The 16919-nt window shown below is 44.4% G+C and overlaps 1 protein-coding gene across 3 annotated transcripts in view; it reads left to right on the top strand.

Moving 5' to 3' along the window:
• Positions 1-16919, top strand: part of MARCHF10 (membrane associated ring-CH-type finger 10) — a 177336-nt gene that overhangs the window by 7874 nt on the left and 152543 nt on the right. The window contains exon 2 of one of the 3 annotated variants that reach the window (XM_033917635.1): positions 11257-11397. The exons of the other annotated variants lie outside the window; for them this stretch is intronic. The gene's annotated coding sequence lies outside the window, so the exon portion shown is untranslated. The remainder of the gene's footprint in view (positions 1-11256; positions 11398-16919) is intronic. 3 annotated transcript variants of the gene reach the window in all.

The following is a 16919-nucleotide window of genomic DNA, read 5'->3' on the forward strand; positions in this document are numbered from 1 at the left end:
GACCGCCCCCCAGCCGACCCGCGATCCCCCTGACGACCCCCACGACCCCCCCACCCCCCTTCCCCGTACCTTTGGTAGTTGGGCCAGAAGGGAGCCCAAACCCTCCTGGCCACGGCGACCCCCTAACCCCACCCCGCACTACATTACGGGCAGGAGGGATCCCAGGCCCTCCTGCCCTCGACGCAAACCCCCCTCCCCCCCAACGACCGCCCCCCCCAAGAACCTCCGACCGCCCCCCCAGCCGACCCGCGACCCCCCTGGCGACCCCCACGACCCCCCCACCCCCCTTCCCCGTACCTTTGGTAGTTGGCCGGACAGACGGGAGCCAAACCCGCCTGTCCGGCAGGCAGCCAACGAAGGAATGAGGCCGGATTGGCCCATCCATCCTAAAGCTCCGCCTACTGGTGGGGCCTAAGGCGCGTGGGCCAATCAGAATAGGCCCTGGAGCCTTAGGTCCCACCTGGGGGCGCGGCCTGAGGCACATGGTCGGGTTGGGCCCATGTGCCTCAGGCCGCGCCCCCAGGTGGGACCTAAGGCTCCAGGGCCTATTCTGATTGGCCCACGCGCCTTAGGTCCCACCAGTAGGCGGAGCTTTAGGATGGATGGGCCAATCCGGCCTCATTCCTTCGTTGGCTGCCTGCCGGACAGGCGGGTTTGGCTCCCGTCTGTCCGGCCAACTACCAAAGGTACGGGGAAGGGGGGTGGGGGGGTCGTGGGGGTCGCCAGGGGGATCGCGGGTCGGCTGGGGGGCGGTCGGAGGTTCTTGGGGGGGGGCGGTCGTTGGGGGGGAGGGGGGTTTGCGTCGAGGGCAGGAGGGCCTGGGATCCCTCCTGCCCGTAATGTAGTGCGGGGTGGGGTTAGGGGGTCGCCGTGGCCAGGAGGGTTTGGGCTCCCTTCTGGCCCAACTACCAAAGGTACGGGGAAGGGGGGTGGGGGGTCGTGGGGGTCGCCAGGGGGGTCGCGGGTCGGCTGGGGGGGGCGGTCGGAGGTTCTTGGGGGGGGCGATCGTTGGAGGGAGGGGGGTTTGCGTCGAGGGCAGGAGGGCCTGGGATCCCTCCTGCCCGTAATGTAGTGCAGGGTGGGGTTAGGGGGTCGCCGTGGCCAGGAGGGTTTGGGCTCCCTTCTGGCCCGATATTGTCGGGAAGTCGGCGGTCCTTCGGGGTGGGGGTGCGAGTGGTCCTGCCGGGGGGGGGGATGTATCGGACGTCGGGGAGTCGGCCGGGCAAGAGGGCTTGGGCTCCCTCTTGCTCCGATCGTGGATGCGGGTGCGGGTGGGAGCGCGTGCGAGCGGTCGTTCGGGATGGGGGTGCGAGCGGTCCTGCTGGGGGGGTGAATCGGGCGTCGGGCGGGGGTGGGAACTATGTTTTAAAACTTTTGTATACCGCGCTCACGCATATAACGCGCGAGGGGTATGCGCGGTAGGTAAAAACGCGTATAACGCGCGCGTTATATGCGTGAAAATACGGTAGGTCCCAATTTCTGCCCCATACTCTCTCTCTGTCATTAGCAAGACAGATGCATCTGGGGACATATCTTAGAGACAAGAATTATCTCCCAAAAACATGTCCAGTTTATTGTCAGCTCTTCAACCTTTTTATATCATTTTACATGAGTCAATGTCGTCAGCATGTGACGTAAATACAAACCATATATGGACACAGGTCACATGAAACTTTAAAGAAATAACAAGCATCTTTCTATCTAAAGGCTGAAGTCCACAGGGGGCTCTGCATCACAGACACTTTTTGTTATCTAAAGCTTTTTACAAATACAGCTTATGAAAACAATTGAATCAAACATAAAATGGCCTTGCAGTATTTCAGCAAGAGAAGGCAAACAGTGTCTGGATTTACAGCTTCAAACAGAGCCTAAGGAAAACTACAAGCTACATGTCACGTGTCCCTTCAATTCCCTCTTACGTCATGAAAATGACATCATAAATGTAATGTAAATAAATGCATAGCATGAGTTGGGAGGGAGAGATACTCTAGATATGTCTCTTGAGGAGGGGTTTTAGGAGCTGTAATACGAATAACACAGTGCATGAGCAGGCAAAAAATTACATAAGAGACAAGAGTGCAGATAATAATAGAGATTATAACAATAAAAAGGTCTTTTACCCAACCCTGCATTCAACTAAATTACTGATCCCAAGAATTAGATAAACCAGAGTTACGTTTGAGCTCAGCAGAGAGGTCTGCTAACCATCTGAGAAGTGGAGCCTAATTGATCAGCAATACCTTGCAAGGCGTCCCTAGAGTAGTTCACAAAGCGTTGCTGATTATAATAAAGTTATTTAATCCAATCAACATTCTTATTAATAGTAACAAAGGGAATAAGGAACTCAAACCCAGCCTTAACCTGATCTTGGGCCTTAAATTCATCTGGGACCCCTCTTGGGACCCCTATAGCATCTATGTATACATGCGGATCAAAACTACCCTGTGTCAGATTAGAAACATGACATGTGTAATTACCCTTATAGATGGTAACGGCAATATCAAGCTTTTTCTGTCCAGGCAGCAAAAGGTATTTAGAACACCACAGTGCACAAAGGGGATAGGTAAAATTAGAGGAGGTAGATAGATCCCGTAAGAAAAACTGATGGGTCGGATAGCTAGACCCACCCTTAAACCATATGCCCATAATGTACATACCTTCATCAGTAGGTCTAGGGTTGTCAATAGTAAGAGAAAGCGTAATAATTTGTGCAGGAACACTTTTCCTATAAGTTTCCAACCTTACGAAGGGTCCTATGAATAAGCAGTGATTTACCATTTTGGTCCACTTGTTTCAGAGCACTTTCTGGTTTATAAGCCCAGTCAGTATCAATATTCCACCCTACCGCTCCCCAGAATGCACACTTATCCCCCCAACGTGAGTCAGTAACACATATATACATATGTCTTTAGTTTTAGGAATCTCTGAGGACCAATGGCACAGCCTTGGGATATCAACTGATGAACAGTCCACAATGTCACAATACTCAAAAGTGAAGTTGACCACATGCACACTGCTGGAAGTATACCAAAGGGTAGTATACTGTCTATCTTTCTGGATTCCAATTGAAGGGCAGCCCTTGGAAGGAAGTCCAGCTTGACGTCGTGTTCGCAAAGAGGTGCCGGGGGTGCTGTTTACAGCAGGAGTGTCATTTACAGATGGGTATGGGCAGAAAGTGTCGTGGACCCAGGACACATCATCCCTATAGACCCAGTTAGAAATGATCCATACAGGAAGAAAAACTAGCAGCAGCGTTGCCAGTAAGAGAATGATAAAGTTGGTAGAATGCTGCAATGAGATCATCATGTTGTTCCACTGGAGGAGGTGAAATCTGCGCAGGGAAGACTTGCTTCTGGGGTTTTAGGTTAACCCTCTTCAAGCGACTTATGTGGATCCAAACAGGAGACTCCTCAGTGAGTACAGCGGTCCTGGTCATAGCGATCGCAGTAGTGGGAAGGCCAAAGGGGAAATCCGTCTGCTTCCGATCCTTGAAAAGCTTCTGGACGATCACCAGGCTGGAAAAAATGGGTAGGAATCTGTGGAGAGAAAGGAGAAGTGCAAGACACGTTTCTTTGAACAAGCCCTAATATTTCAATGAGCTTTTGGACGTATTCCTCCTGTATCAAGGGAAGATCACTACTCTCAACTATTGAGGGTTTATCTACCCATGGGGCGGGGAAAGGTCATCCCGTGAGAATCTCAAAGGGAGAGCAGCCAGATGTCTGTGCATACAGAAAGAGATAGAAAACAAGAGAGAAACCATGTTGCCTGTACTGAATGTGGCAACATGAGACAATACCAGTACATTTACTTGGTTTAGCTATGGCAAAACAGATACAATACTCAGTTACTTAAGATTCTTAATTGAACAATCCAAAAAGATATGTTTTTGCGTGCTACATATAACTATTATGCACTTCAGAGAGACCATACTGATGTACTGAATGTATTCAGAAATGTATACTGAATGGATCTTATGTAGGGAGCACAACGAAATAAACGCTGTATAAAGTAAAACTTTTTCTTAAACATATAACCCCTAACTAAATACATTTAGAATATGAAAGCTATAAGAAAAATAATATTGCACAGTTAGGCTAGTAAGAAGTGGAAAAAGAGCTCTAGAAATGGCCAATGTTATGTATCCTGGGGTACCCACTAAACTAAAACAAGTAGACATGACACAGACAAAACATAAAGTTTTAAGCGTGAAGCTATTATTCCATCTGTCAAGTGTGCAGGGCTGAATTTAACTCTGCAAATAAACACATTGATATAAAAAAAAAAAAAAACTACAAATAATGTATATCATAACCATCTCATATTCGGAAAAAGGCATATAGCTAATGTCTCTTTGGAGCGTCTCTATCTCTGCAGTGATAAAGAGGACCCTTGGAAAACATTAGAAATATCTGTGCCAAAACTGATCTGGGATGGCTATGTATATATCTGAACTACTGCTAAGAAAAAGAAAAAACATTTTAAATTAGCAGCATCCTAATTTCAGCTAAAACAATAGAAAGGAATTGTGTTTTCCAATTTGTTTTCAAGTCACAAACGTGCCAGCTATATATATCTGTATCAAGGAGCAAAAGGTCAAGAATGAAAATATCACTAGCAAGAAGTTAAAATGTCGAGCAAGCACTGCGATAACCAATACCATGATATTGGGCAATGAATAAGGGAGAGCTAGCAGCTGGTATCCAGAGTTTCCCCTCTTTGCACCAAAGTCCGTCCGAATGACAGCTTTGGGCACCTGCCAAACGCCAGGCATCAAGTTCAGAGGGGGAAACAAAGGACTGAAGCTGTGAAAAAAAGAGAGGACGAGAATCCTGTTCACCCTTGAGACCCAGAAGCCCATTTAAAAGAAGGGCTTGGACATCGTGAAAAGTGTGAAGGGTAATGGGGTGACCAAGGGTCAGAGGAGTAACCATCTCTACCACCATAGCACATGCAGCCAGGGCTCTCAAGCAGGCAAGCATGCCATGAACTTGAACAGGAGTGACTATAAAAAAAAGGCAACAGAGTGTAACATCCGATCCAGGGAAAGGAACTCCAAGTGGCGATCAAACAACTCCACAGTGGTACTTCCCCAGGTCCAGATGGATTTTCTCCCGAGTTTTACAAAATGCTTTTTGTTTCCCTTTCTGGCTCTTTGGAGGCCTACTACTCAGCGGCGCTTGCAGTGGGGAAATTTCCCTCGGGAGCCAACCATGCGTTTATAACTTTAATACCCAAACCGGGAAAACCTGGGACGGATATTGAATCTTACAGACCCATCTCTTTAATTAATGTTGATATTAAAATTCTGGATAAAGTTCTAGCTAATTGCTTGGCCACATTATTGCCTACGCTGATTGTCCCTGAACAAGTTGGATTCGTCCCACATTGTCATTCTGTCCTGAATGTTCGCAGACTACTCACGGCGCTGCAGAGGTCGAAGGCCGCTGGCCTCAGGGGGGTGTTGGTTGGCTTAGATGCAGCTAATGCATTCGACCAGGTGAACTGGGATTACCTTTTCTGGGTACTCTCTTACATGGGGGTTTGAGGGGTGGTTTCTAGAGATGGTCCACTTGCTTTATACAGATCTAACAGCTTGTGTCTTAGTGAACGGCACATGCTCCTCTGAGTTCTCGATAGCCCTGGGCACCAGACAGGGCAGCCCGCTGTCCCCCCTTTTATTTCTTTTATATTTGGACCCTTTCCTTCGTATGCTTTTGCGGTATGATGTGCTGCAGGGGTTGCCGGAGGGAGACTTGCAGCTGCGGGTCTTGGCGTACGCTGATGACCTGCTGTTGACCCTGGGGGATCCCGAGGTCTCTCTTCCCAGAGCGTTGGACTTGCTTGATGAGTTCAGCATGTACTCGGGCTTGGCACTAAACAAACAAAAATCTATGGCGTTGCCCTTATCTCCTAATGTACAGACTCAGTGGCAGGGTACGTTCCCTTTGGTATGGGCACCGGGAACTCTTACTTATTTGGGTGCTACTATCTCACCTGACCTTTCAGCCCTATATGCTTTAAACATAGACCCTCTTGTTTGCTCTACATTACAAAAATTGGAGAATTGGAGGGTATATCCTTTAACATTAATGGGGAGAATAGCATTGTATAACATGGTATTGGTGCCTCAATGGCTTTATGTGTTTCAAATGCTACCTGTTTTGTTATCGGCTAAACATGATAAACTTATTGGGAAGAGCTTACAAAAATACTTGTGGAATGGAAAGAGAGCACGTATGTCTTTAGCTCACCTGGCACGTCCCAGGGACTTAGGTGGCTTGGGATTGCGAAGCCTTCGATTGCTATCCCAGGCATGTCAGATGAGACATTTAAATGACTGGTTCCGGGGGACTAGCCACTTTTCAGCTACCCGACAGGAACTTTCACTTTATGCTCCCTTTCATTTTAGTTACCTGCTACATGTACAACATTTGCCTCCACAGACCTCTTCCGTGAGGGACCTCTTCTTGCGACCCCTGAGACGCATCTGGAAACTTTTGTGTCAGCAACTCCGAGTCTCGCCTCAAGTGACTCCTTATTTACCATTGCGGGGTAATGGGAATTTTACCTCTGGACTTACACCTATGTTGTCCAATGTGTGGACTGACAATGCGAACCTCTACATTTTCCAATTGGTACACTCAGATGGCTCCTTGAAATCCTTTGCTGACCTAACAAGGGATCATGGCTGGAAGGCGAACAATTGGCTTTCTTACCTTCAGTTATCCTCTTATGTTCGCTCTTTACCACGGGACTCTCTTACTGACCAGCGGATGGAGTCCATCTCTGAGGCTTTGAGTTTGTCTGCTCAGGTACTGATCCCGATGAGATTCCATTACCGTCATCTTCAAGAATGTATGGGTGAGCTTCCTTATGAGAAGTATGCTGCTAAGTGGTCTTTGGACCTTGCCTGTGAGGTGACGGCCCAAATGATTAAGAGGGGGATCTCTAAAATGGCTCGTTTGACTCCCAGCGTGACATTGATTGAAATGAACTATAAATTCTTGCTGCGTCTTTACAGGTCTCCTTCGTACTTGTTCAGGGCTAAGATGTGTGCTTCTGATCAATGTCTCAAATGTTCCCACTCTCCTTCTACCCTTGGACATCAGTTTTGGTCTTGTATGAAGGTACAAACCTTTTGGCAGCAGATTCGTCGATACATCCAGACAATGTGGAATTACACTTTTATCTTTAGTCTGGTTTTGTTGTTTACATTGGACTGCTTACCGCTCCCTTCCCCGAGAGGGTTCCGGAGCTTCATGGCCCGCTCGGTGCTGATGGGGAAAAAAGTGATTTTGTACTGTTGGATTTCATCGGACTTTCCTACATTATCTCACTGGTACACCTTGATGCTGCAGCAGGCCTCCATGGACCGTTTACAAGTTTCTTCTTTGGACTCAAAACTAGGCCGTGCTTTCAGTCATTGCTGGGAACCTTTTTGGCTCACTTTGACCCCTAGAGCTCGAAGCCATTTGCTTAATGTATGATTTTATCAACTGTGCTGGACCCTGGAATGGAGAATGTTTCTACTTTTCTGTTTTGTGTGCTTTCGGTTGTAAGGGGTGTGGGATAGGGTGGGAGCTCGGGTATGTGGTGAATTTCGGGTGATTGCTGGTATTCATGTATTCATTTGACCACCATGTATCCTGGAGTGTTCTGTTTCTCTTTGAAAATTAATAAACATATTGAACATAAAATACAAAATCTATTGAGCTTCAATAGAAGTTAAACATCCCCATCCGTAGTAAATTTGTGCTAGACAGAAGAAGAATAGGCTGAAGTCAAATGTAATTTCCAGTATGCCTCAGACAATAGTTTCTGATTAATCTTAGTTATCTGTGCACCTGAACCCATTGTATATCCTAAGCTGTCCATCCTAAGCATCAGACATTAACACATCTTCTTAGCACCTCTTCGCCCCTCTTAGCTGCAAGTTGGTTTGTAATCATGATTTAATCAGGGCTATTTGAAACCGTCTTTAGGGCTATATAAGACGCACCCTAATTTCCACCCACTTTTTTGGGGGGAAAAAAGTGTGTCTAATGGAGTGAAAAATACAGTACCTTTATACAAAAAGGGTGGTAGATGCGTGGAACAGTTTCCCAGAAGAGGTGGTGTAGACAGAGAATGTGTCTGAATTCAAAAGGGCCTGGGATAGGCACGTGGGATCTCTCAGAGAGAGGAAGAGATAATGGTTACTGCGGATGGGCAGACTAGATGGGCCATTTGGCCTTTATCTGCCATTTTGTTTCTATGTTTCAAAGACTCACTCTTCCAAGATTCCTCTGCTCCTTAGTTATAAATTAAGTCAGCGTCTACTTTTCACTGTTACACTGTGGATGCTTTTGTATCTGTACAGAGGCTGAACAATGTTCTACAACAGGGAATTTTAATACAATCCTTGGGACACACCAAGCCAGTTAGGTTTTCAGAATGTCCACGATGAATATGTATGTTAAATAGATATGCAAGCTCTTCTTGTTTGCAGATCTATCTAATGCATATTCATTGTGGACATCCTGAAAACCTAACTCCAGGACTGAGTTGAGAAACACTAATTTAGAGGGCCTAACCTGTGAGAAACACACAGTAAAATGTGATTCATTAGAAAAACATTTTCTTTCTATTTTTTTCTTCAATTAAAATCATCATAGCTTAATTTTGGGGAATACTGAGAGGATATCCTAAATAAACAAAACAAATTATTTAATCTCCTGAAACTACAGCACAAATATGATTTTTGGCGCATGATCAGCATACAACTGTAGCAAGTTATAGAAAGAGATGAATTTTTGATACCTTTGTCATGTCTTTTGATCAGTGAAAAAACTTTACAGTTGCTCTGGGTTTAAATCAGTGTCTCGAACTGTCGCGAGCTGGGGCACACTAAAGGTAGTGGCCACTGCTTGAGGCACCCAGAATGTGTGGATGTCGCCATGATAACATCACACATATGCGTGACATCATCACGTTGATGTCCGAGCATGTGCAGAGGCCCTCCAGATGGGCCCTGAGATGCCTGTATGGGGTGCCAGGAGGGAAGAGGGCCGGAGAGAAGGAGAGGCGTTGGTGCCAGCTGATTGCCTACAGCAGTGTTTCTCAACTACTTCAAGCTAAGTACCCCCAAGTCTAACAAATATCAGCTGAATATCCCAACCACCGACCTACCTAGCTCTGCCCCAGATCCCATCCCCTTTACTAATTGTAATGCAATTTTTTCCATTCATTTTTCATATACACACAATATACACAGCAGATATAAATTCTCAAAACTGACACATTTCAATCACTATATTGAAAATAAAATCATTTTACCTACTGGCAATCCTTTGTAGACTGCTGTAATTAGCTTTAAAAGTGAGACCGGGAGGTCAGGGGGGAAGCTGGAGGATGCTAGAGAGAAGGGGGAAACCTGCAGACCTTCAGTGAAATGGGCAGCGCTGGTGCTGTACCACATATGGAAGTCAGCTGGTAGGCACCTCTCTTCTTCCTCAGTGTGTCGCGGCACACTTGGGATCTCAAGAGGCACACTAGTGTGCCTTGGCACACAGTTTGAGATACACTGGTTTAAATAGTAGATTACACTAATCACAAGATTGTATCTCAAAAAATTTAGTCATAGATGTATAGGGTTAACCTAATAAAAAGGCCTTGCTAACAATTGGTTGACCCTTATATGTACAGAGGATTCTTGAAAGTCCATGGATAATTGATCTTACACAATGTTTGAGACTGGTACTTCAGTTAGTGGACTTAAGTTCATTACACAGACCATAGATCTAATATACACCATCACAGGCCAGGACACAAGCCAAATATTTGTACAGAAAGACATGAGCCTGGAGTATCCACTCAAAAAAAAAAAATCAATAGCCATTCGCAACAGGAAGAGATCTTCTTTATCTTGTCAGAGTGTAAGTGGAGCCCATTGGATTACCAACCAACGTACACAAGGAAAAGAAAACCCTGATTCTTCTTCCTCCCTCATCCCACCTGAGGCAGCTTACTCTGCCTTCCCTGAGCCACAATCATCCATAGTCATCCACAGAAGAAAAAAATGACAGTAATCAAGCTTAAGAGTGGCATTTCCCAGAGCCTTAACACATACTAATTATTATACATTAAAGGGGTAAAATAGATGGAATGGAATGCATGATTATGATGGTGAGCCCTATTAAAATAAAAAAGAAAGCACTCAGGCTGGCTACATTTCCTAGTTACAGACGCCATAGAAACTGGTTGCTAGGTAACAGGGGGAGGGGGGAGAAGGCTTCAGTTCTGTATCTGCTTACTTAGGACGTGAGCCATAAAAAAGAATTCCCAAGTGATACAGTATTCCATGCCATTTCCTGGTTACTATGGTGATCATTCATAAGTGATGGGTTCCAAATTGAAAGCACTGTTAAGTCAAAGATAGCTTTCCTTTCTTTTAGGCTAATTTTTGCTCCCTTGCATCATTACTATATAAGCTTATGGAACTTCCCCTGATACCTGCCTTTTTATTTTTTCATCTACATATAATCTATACATAAACGGTATCTATAGCTATATCTATAAATATAAGGTTTGTAGTGTCAGTTTCCAAATTAAAAGAACATTTTTTAAATAAAGCATTCATAGGAACTTCCCTGTCTCTTATATCTTCCATGATACAGCCTGCTCCCATCTACATTTAAAAGGCAATTCTATAACTTCACATCTGCAGTTATGCATGCCTTATACACAGACAAGGCACTTACCTGTGTGAGTCACAATACCTGTATGTCACAATACAGATAAAATGGACCTTGATCTAGCTTGCAACCCATTCCTGATAGTCTATTCATTAATAGTCTTACTTCAGTTGTTGTATCATACTCTATCCCCTAGTATACTGACTATTGCATCTGTGCAAGTTCCTAAAATTTGTGTTGAGAGGGTAATAGGTTCCAGCATATAATATAGTCTTTTAGCTGAGAAGCAACTTTGTCATAAAAGGTATGCTTGCTTACTACTAAATATTTTAAATATAGTTTTGATCTTGCTTGAGAAATACAATGCCAGTGTGTTGTATGTAGGGAGATTTAAGTTTACTGCTTTCACAAAGGAGCAATCTGTTAGCTTTGTTAGAATTTTGAATAACTTCCTTAGGTCTGGCTTATTCTCCCCAATCATATCTGAGAAGTATTTGTATTTATATTGTGTGATTTGGGTGTTGTATTGTATTTATAATTGGGTGTGTCTCTTCCTTCTCCCTCCTCCCCTCACCCTAAGACACTGCATTACTATTCCATTTCACAAATCCTGGATCAGGGTGTTCAGCCAATCATATCACTCCAGTGGATAAAGAACTACAGACTGCTTTCCGTCATGATGGAACTAATCAGCCAATTCAGTCAATAATACTCCACCAAGGTATAAGAACTGCAGCTGTGCTCTATCATGAAAATGCTCAGTATGACAGTGAGATGGACCAAGTTGAAAAGTGAGGTCATGCACTATTACTGATGGAAAATGCATTTAACAAGATACTTAACAACATGAGTTTTAGTAGGGTTTTCAGTTGTGATTATTATTGTTATTGAATGCTATATCCACTTATATCAACAATCAATGTGCACTAATTCTAGCTGCTGTGTAGCTAGCTATGTATCATATTTGCTAAATGTTTTATAGTTATGGTTTAATAATAATAATCAGTTTATATACCGCAAGGCCGAAAAGTTCTATGCGGTTTACAATAGTTAAAAAAACAAACAAACAATAAAAGAAGTTGAATAGAACTAAAAGTTAATAGCCAATAATTAGAGACACTAAAATGATCAAAATAGTGCATTATAAAATTTTTATGAATTAGCTGCCTAAATACTTCGAAAACAGATATGTTTTTAGATGTCTCCTAAATTCCCCATAAGTGTCAGTAAGCAAAAGCAATTATTCTAAATCCTTACCCCATAACGCCGCTTGATATGAAAAAAGATTTTGATGATGTTTTTAAAGTTTACATCCTCTAACAGGCGGAAAAACAAAATTCAGATGTGAGTTTCTCTTATGTCTGTTGGTTGCAAAAGAGAAAAGCTCAATTATATATTTGGGAGCTAAACCAAACAAAGCCTTAAAACAGAAGCAACCAAACTTAAACTTCACCCGCGCCTCCATTGGCAGCCAATGCAGCACTCAATAGGAAGGTGTTACGTGATCATATTTCTTCAACCTCACCGCCACATTTTGTACTATTTGCAATCGTTGCATATTCTTCTGAGAAATTGCCAAATAGGCAATATTGCAGTAATCAAGCTGGCTTAGTATAAGAGACTGGTACCAAAACTCCAAGGGCTCCTTTTACAAAGCCGCAACTTTTTAGTGCACGCTAACCCCCGCGCTAGCCGAAAAACTACCGCCTGCTCAAAAGGAGGCAGTAATGGCTAGTGTGGTCGGCAAATTAGCGCGCGCTAATGCGGCTTCGTAAAAGGAGCCCTAAATGATGAAACATCAAAATAAGTCCTAACGGACTGAAGCTTCCAAAGAGTAAAGAAACCCTTTCTGACCAAAGAGTCCACCTGGTTCTTCATAGTCAAACCCTGGTCCAGTATTATTCCCAAAACCTTAATGGTAGATTGAATAGGATAGCTGAATTTATTTATACGTAATGATGTTTTAGTATCAAACGGGAGTGGTAAAGCTACATAAAACTTCGTTTTTTCTGAGTTAAGCTTCAGTCTAAATTCAGTCATCCATTAGACCTAATACTTCTGTTGCTTTAGGAATAACTTCAGAAAGCGAAATAGCAAATGGAATAATGATCGTAAAATCATCTGCATGATTAAACAGCTTTATCCCCAGCTGGGACAATTGTGCACCTAATGATGACATATAAACGTTAAAGAGCAATGGGGACAATCGTGAACCTTGCGGAACCCCAGATGAATTATTCCAAATACAGTGGAACCTTGGTTTATGAGTATAATTTGTTCCAGAAGCATACTCGTAAGCCAATTTACTCGTATATCAAAGCGAGTTTCCACATAGGATGTAAGGGAAACTCGCTTGATTCGTTCCACTTCCTCCCCCCTTCCCATGGCCACCGGCACTGCTCTATCTTACCCCCCAAGGCCACCTGTGCTGCTCCACTCCCCCTTGCGATCTGGCTTCCCTCCCCGCTTGCATCGCTCCCCCCCCCCCACTGCCGTGATCTGGCATCCCCCACTCACCCACCCAAACACATTCGCTTACCCCCACCTGGCACTGGCACCAGCACCAACGCACAGGACATGCCGGTGCTGGTGACCGAAGATCTTCCCTCTTCCTTGTTCTGGGCCTTGAGCGAGAACTAGAAGGCCTTGAGCATGCGCAGATTCTCAAGGCCCAGCACAAGGAAGAGGGAAGATCTTCGGGCACCGGCACTGGCATGTCCTGTGCGTTGGTGCTGGTACCGGTGCCAGATGGAGGTAACCGAATGTGTTTGGGTAGGTGAGTCAAGCTCGATTTCCGAGGTGCTGATTTTGCAAATGTTTTGCTCGTCTTGCAAAACACTCGCAAACCACGGCACTCGTAAACCGAGGTTTGACTGTACCTGAAAGATCATTATTGAAATTAACTTGATAGGTGTGAGACATGAGAAAGCCCCGAAACCATTCTAACACCTCTCCTCTAATACCAATAGCATCCAAACATTGCAGCAATTTCCCATGGTCCACTAAATCAAATTGCATGATCAAGGCATTAAGACCTTTACTAAACAAAGAACGTAAATTGTCCAAAATAGCCGCAATTACTGTCTTGGTACTAAATAAAGGTCTCAAACCAGATTGAGATTCATGTAAGAGAGAAAACTGATCAAGATATTCCATTAGTTGAGAATGGACCTATCCTTCCATAATCTTCAATAATCTTCAATGTATGCAAATTTATCTCATACATACTCACTGGGGCAGTCCTGAAAACCAGACTAATTATCGTAGATGTTCATCCAAGACTGGGATGTGATAAGATTTGCAGTTTAAGTGGTTGTGCACTGAGCTTACTATGGGACCCTTTTACTACAGTGTAGTAAGTGTTTGCATGTACCGCATTTTGACAGCATAAATTTAAGTGCAAAGGCTGTGGGAGAACTTTTGAGGATGTGCCCCGCATGTCCCCTGCAGCCAACGGACGGAAACATGAGGTTACTTACCTAAGAGGTTCTTTGAGGACTGCAGGATAAATCAGCTACACATAGGTGATACCATTAGACGGCGCCTTTTTCCAGGCTCTTCTTAGCAAGTACCGGCCACCCCCAATCATGGTCCCCATCCATTTCCAATCAAATTAGGCCTCCAGCTATAGGCAGATTCATCTGAGAGGGGAGGCAAATGGCTTTGTGTGGTTGACTTTTCCTACTGTCCAAGGAGAACTCTTGTTACATGTAAATAACCTTATTTTCTCCATTGGCAAGCAGGATGAGCCAGTCACACATGGGTGACTCCTAAGCTGAGGGCTGTAAGTTATGTTGAGAAGTGCATTATTAAACAAAACACTAAAGATTGCGCTAATTACCACCCTATTGCAAATCTGCCATTTTTAGAGAAATTAACAGAGAAAATTGTTTTCAATCAACTTTCAGACTTTGTAGATAGAACCCAAGTTCTACACCCAAATCAAACTGGTTTCCGCAAAAATCATCCTACTAAATACTCTCTCTTAGGAATAACCATTACTATCCACTATTACTTAGATCATCACAAATCTGTTCTCCTCATCTCTCTGGATCTTGCAGCAGCATTCGACACTATTGATCATCAGCTCCTACTTCAAAGATTAGCTTCAATTGGCATTGCCAATCAGATTCTTGAATGATTTAAATCATATTTCTCTAACAGATTCTCTACTGTTCACTTCAACGGCTCTACTTCTAAACCATTTCACACTGAACATGGAATTTCTCAGGGCTCCATACTATCCCCTCTGATTTTCAACATTTATCTTGCTCCACTGTTAACTCTCTGTCAGTCCATCGGATTTACTGTATATGCTTATGCTGATGATCTTCAACTTCTACATACCATCGACCCCTCTGACTTCAATGATATCTCTTTTATTAACAATAAATTAACTAAAGTACATGACTGGCTAATATCAAACATGCTATCTTTAAGTATCACAAAAACTAGTACCATTCATTTTTCCTGGAAGGATGGTCAGCACATAGTTTTACCAATCTCTATCGATCAAATCCCATTAGAATCCTCCTCAACAGTAAAAATTCTAGGAATCCTCATTGACAATAATCTTACCTATTGTTCTCAAATTAGTGCTCTCATCAAAAACTGTTTCTATAAGTTAAGGATGATAAGATCTTTAGCTCCTCTCCTTGACCTTAAAGGCCTGGATTCTGTATAGGATGCCCGTCCTGGGCGTCCTATACAGAATCGGAACAAAACCCGCCCAAAGTAAAACCGATTCTGTAATCGACATCCATGTTGCAGACGCCGGTTACAAAATCGGGTTTTTGTTTAGACGCGGCCGCTATACTTTATCGCCGCGATTAGTATAGCGGCCGCAGCTACGGCCGCCAGTCTCTCCTCCCTACCTCACCCCACCCCCGATGTTTGCGGCAGGAAGGTTCCCAACCCCTCCTGCTGAAAGAACCTGCCCCCCCAAAGATCACCGGCAGGGTTGGGAAGGGGAGCGGTGGGCCCGCCTCATTTGGACAGAGGCGGGCCTGCTGGCTGGAAGGTGCGAAGTCTCATCCAGCCAACTTGGAGGTAAGCTTGAAGGGGGGTTCCGGGGTGGGGGTTTCGTTAGGGGGGGGTCCGACAGGAGGGGTTGGGCACCCTCCTTCCGGCAATCTTTGGGGAGGCCGTTGGTAGAATCTGGGTTGGGCGGTTAGGGCATTTTGTTTGGGGGGGTCCAGTAGGAGGGGTTGGGTACCCTCCTGCCGGCAATATTTGGGGTGCGAGTTCTTTTGGCAGGAGGGGTTGGGCACCCACCTGCCGCGAATGTCGGGGGGGTTGGGGAGACTGGCGGCCGTAGCCATGGTCGCTATACTAATCGTGGCAGGGAGATCCCTTGCCGCAATAAAGTATAGCAGTTGCGTCTACTTACCATGAAGGCCAGCTTTTTGCTAGCCTACATTGTAAGCATCTCCCACTCAGCTAGGGAGACGCGTAGGGCCGCCTATGTTCACCTAAGGCTACCGCCTAGCCTTAGACAAGCTTGCGGGCCTCCCTAGGCTTCGGAGGCACCTTCAATATAAGTGGCCTGCCTGGGGCATTTTTTTAGAAAATGTGCCTGCTGATTGGCTGATTAGACAGCTGTAGGACGCCTACAGCTGCCTACAATCGGGACGCACTTTGCAGAATCAGGGCCTAAATCTCTCCAGATCTTAATTCATTCTCTCATAATATCTAAAATCGACTACTGTAATTCATTATATAAAGGTTTATATCAAGAGGACATTAGACGCCTTCAACTTTTACAAAACACAGCAATAAAAATTAGCACTAACTCAAAAAAATCTGATCACGTTACTCTGTTGAAGAATGCTCACTGGCTTCCCATTCATCATCGGATCATTTATAAAATCACCCTCCTTACTTTTAAGACCCGACTAATGCACCAGCATTTATTGACAGACTTCTTATTCCATATGATCCCCCTAGAATCTTAAGATCCTCATCACAATTTACCCTTAATGTTCCATCTCTAAAAATATATTAGAGGCGCCCTTACAAACGCCAGGTCCCAGGTTCAGTTCCCTCACTGAACATTCACCAGGAAGTAGAATCAAAAAGGCTCAGCCAGAGGTGATTGCATAAATAATATATTATAGAAATAGGCTTACAGAAAAGCAATATTTATAAGCATTACAATTAATGAGAGAGCAACACAGTTTCCCTGCCTTACAGAGTTCAGATGAAAAGAGAGACATAGAAGCCTGAAGTTCCAGGGAAAGGCAG

This window comes from Geotrypetes seraphini, chromosome 13 (genome assembly GCF_902459505.1).
Source record: "Geotrypetes seraphini chromosome 13, aGeoSer1.1, whole genome shotgun sequence".
Taxonomy (NCBI): domain Eukaryota; kingdom Metazoa; phylum Chordata; class Amphibia; order Gymnophiona; family Dermophiidae; genus Geotrypetes; species Geotrypetes seraphini.